This window comes from Cynocephalus volans, chromosome 11 (genome assembly GCF_027409185.1).
Source record: "Cynocephalus volans isolate mCynVol1 chromosome 11, mCynVol1.pri, whole genome shotgun sequence".
Taxonomy (NCBI): domain Eukaryota; kingdom Metazoa; phylum Chordata; class Mammalia; order Dermoptera; family Cynocephalidae; genus Cynocephalus; species Cynocephalus volans.
In genome coordinates this window covers 59,096,091-59,100,072 of record NC_084470.1, presented here as the reverse complement: position 1 = coordinate 59,100,072, position 3,982 = coordinate 59,096,091, and positions in this window count along the sequence as shown.

Below are 3,982 nucleotides of genomic sequence, written 5' to 3'. Positions count from 1 at the left end.
CGGCCATCCCTATATAGGATCCAAACCCGTGGCCTTCGTGTTATCAGCACTGCACTCTACCGAGTGAGCTACGGGCCGGCCTGCAAATGTTATTATTTTTAAATCTATTTTTCTTGTATTTATCACCTTAACATTTTATCTTATTATTGTAATAGTTTTTAAGAAAGTCCTTTGGATTTTTCTAGATTTACAATCACGGCATTAACTAAAAGATAATTTAATGTCTTTCTTTCCAATATTTATAACATTTCATTTTCTTACTACTTTTGCTAGAGTTCTAAGGCAACGTATAATGATAATAGTGTTGGTGCATCCCTGTCTAGTCCTGATTTTTTAAAAAGTGGTTTTAGTATCTGGTGTACACGGACTTATGATTATTTTAAATTTTAGTTTTCATGAAATGTTCCTTTCTTTGTTAGATAATGAGCCTTTTTATTTTGCTCAATACCTATCACTCTTAAATCCTTCCTTTTCTGATGTCACATAACTATTTCTATTTTCTTCTATTTTGCGTTGTCCTGATCACTCTCTGCCTACTCCTTTATTTCAGCTTTTCCTTTTCTTGTGGCCTCAAGTATCTTACAAACAGCATGTGGCTGGGTTTTGTCTTTCTAACTTAGTCTCTAGCTCTTTAAAGGGGGTTCAGGGTGTCCTTATTTACTGTGATAAAGATGATTAGTTTTGCTCTTTCCATAATTACTTTATGTTTATTATTTTTTACCTTGTGGTTTTATCTTATAATTCAATTGACCTATATGAAAATATTGTTTTTGTAGGTCAAAACAGTTGAATATTAGCAATTTTACAGGGCCAACCTACTATTTTCCTCTTTCTCTCTTTCTTTTGATTAAACTCATTCATTTAATTTTTCCTCTTGGTAATTTGGAAATTCTACTATTTTTCTCCCATTCCATTAGTGGTTACCATTCCTCTCCAGGCATGACAATAGGTGGGCAGATAGTGTGCCTGCATTATGGGGGAGAGTTTGAGGCCATCTGGCCCTTCCTGCTTAGTGTGTAACTTGTTTTTATTTAACTTGGAGCCTTGTATCATGGGTGTCTTTCTCCTTGGAGAAAAGAGATTGCCGTGATTTCCATCCTAGCTGGGAATGTTGTCAGCTCCTCACATCTGTGGACACAGCTTTTTCTTCATGTAATGAAAGTTTTCTTCTGTAATTCGGCTACTTGGTGCCCCTATTTTGGCTGTCCCTTTTTCTCTTTCTGGAGAAAAATCCTGTTGTTTGCACATCAGGATTCCTGGACTTGCCCTCCAAATCTTTGGTCTCTTTCCTTACACTTTTAGCTCTGTGCATCTTTCCCTTGAGTTCTCAGCTATTAGATCCAAGTGCCTTCTTCATACCAAAGTTGTTCTTTCCTTAGGGTCTTGGCACTTGCTGTGCTTTGACAGGAATGGCTTCCCCTAGATCTTTCCCTGCTTAGCCAATGCCTTTGGGTTGATCCTCGCTTAGACGTCCCCTTCTTAGAGCCACCTTTTCTGCTGCCTTGGACATAAACACCATGCTCTGCACATCAGCTTGTTTCCTTTCCTTCATTGTGGTCACACTGCCCATAATTATGTTATTTGTTCTTTTATTGTCTGTTGTATTCACTCTTTGCCCCTCCCCCCCCACTGGACAGAAATCCCATAATTTGTTACATTTTTGTAGTGTCCATTCTTGTCGTGTCCATTCTTGTCCAACCCCAGTATCTTGTTCGGGTCAGCCTTTGGTAAGCACTTGTGGAAGAAATAGAAGAGTGAATTAGTGCTAGAACTTGTCCCAGGGAGTCCCTGCCTTGTCTTGCCTCCCACCCCGTACATAGGAGCCCTGGAATGGGAGATTAGGTGGGGCGAAGAAGGTGGAGTGGTGGCTTATCCCTGAGGACCTGAGTGACTGAGGCTTGTTGGGCCTTTATTCAGAAGCCACTGAAGGTCCTGAAGCTATAGGCAGGGAACAGGAGCATGAACTGGGCCAAGCTTCCCAGTAATCCTGCTGGTTGTGGGAGGCCTTTTGGGTCTGACCCAGGCTAGCCTTGACCTAGGGCATTCTCATCCTGCCCAACCTTTCACCACCCCATTTTATTTTTCTCCACAGTACTAACCACTTAACACCACATGGTATTCTTTTTATAGTCAGTCAACAGGTATTTCTGGAGCATACTTGGGTTTGAGGTGCTCGGGATACATCCATGAACAAAAACAGGTTCTCACCTCACAGAGATCTCTCATTCTAGTGTGGGAAACCAGGTGATGCCATATAAGGAGGTGGAGACTGCACATGGTGTGATATGTGAGGAACTTTGGGAGGTTGAGCAATGGGGCTGGAGACCAACAGAGGAGATGCAGTCAGAGAGGTAATGAGGAACCCTGGGGTTCCTGCTGGCTTTGGCTTTTCCTTGGGTAGGGGCAACTGTAGGATTCTCAGCAGGGCATGAGGGGATCTGACATGTATTTGCAGACTGATGTGTGGTGAGCAGACTGAAGGTGGCAAAGGCAGCAGCAGGAGACTGGGAGGCAGCTGTGACATTGCCTTGGGGAGAGGTGGTGGTGCTTTGGGCTCAGTGGAAGCCGTATACATGGCAAGAAGTAATCTCATTCTGGGTAAATGATGCTGATGGAGGCAGCAGAACTTCCTGGCGCATTGGATGTAACAGTGATAGAAAATAGTCAATGGTACTCTGAGGCACTTGGCCGGAGCAATACCAAGCTGCCATAACCTCATCTGGGGGAGGTGGGATGGAGTGGGTTTGGAGGAGCCAGAACTAGGGTGGCTTCTGAGATGCCATTGACTGGAAGTCTAGTTGGCAGCTGGACATCGAATCTGGCATTCAAGAATAGTCTGGACTGGACAAACACCTTTGGGAGTGATTGACATGTAGGTGGCATTTGAAGCCATGAGCCTGAGCCTGGATGAGATTAGATTAGGGAGTGAGTGTAGACAGTGAGAAGAGGCAAAGATGAGCAACTGATGAGATCGAAGGAAATCAGGAGGACATGGAGCCCTGTAAGCCCAGGAAAGGTGCTCCCAAAAGAGATCAGATCAGCTGGTCACAAGAAGTTTCTCCTGCCCACCTCTATAGGAGCAGGGTTGTTTTTTTTTTTTTTTTTTGCTGTTTTTGCTTACTGCTGTATTTCCAGCACAGAAGTGCTAAATAAATACTTCTTAAACAGTGTATGGGTGACTCCACCCTTCTGCAAATGCCCAGTACACAGGGGCTACAACACTGGTCTCCTTTATAGAAAGAGCAGAGATCAGGTAGGGAGGCTCTGTCCATTCACCCCCCCTTTGGCCTTTCTCAGCTACACTGACATTCACTCAGGTGAGAGCCTTTCTGGCCAATACAGGCCCCAGGACAGATGAGCCTCAGACAAATCCTGTGGTGTGGAGCTTGGTGGGACCCGGGTTGGGCACTGGGTCATCCATCAGTTCACAGAGGACTCTACAGCCACTCCTCTATGTCTAGTCATTTGTCCACCCATCTACATGCAGTCATCAGTCCATATGTCTATATAACCATTCCTTTGTCCATCATCTACAACCACTCTTGTCCATCTCTCTGTCTATTCACTTCCAGTCCTCAGTCCATTCATCTGCCAGAATAACTAATTTCCCAGTTCACCATAGACTGTCTTCAGTGTTAGCACTGAAATTCCCGCATCCTGGGAAATCCCTTAGTCCCGGCAAACCAGAACAGTTGGTTGATCCACCTATCTTCCGGGCATCCCGCAGTCCAACCACTGGCCCACAGACTGTCTGTCCCCCAAACCACCCGTCTGACCTCTTGGCCACCCTCCCCAATGGAGGGCAAAGCTCCGCCTTCTCTCTGGCCCCTCCCCATTCCCCGCCCCTGCCGGAAGCCGCCGCAGCGAATCCCGACACCTTAGCAACAGCGCATTTCAGGCCGCCCAGTCCGCGTGCGCGGCTCACGGTGCAAACCAATACGGAGGGGCGCCAGGAGAGAGGCGCGGGGGGCGGGGCTCGGCG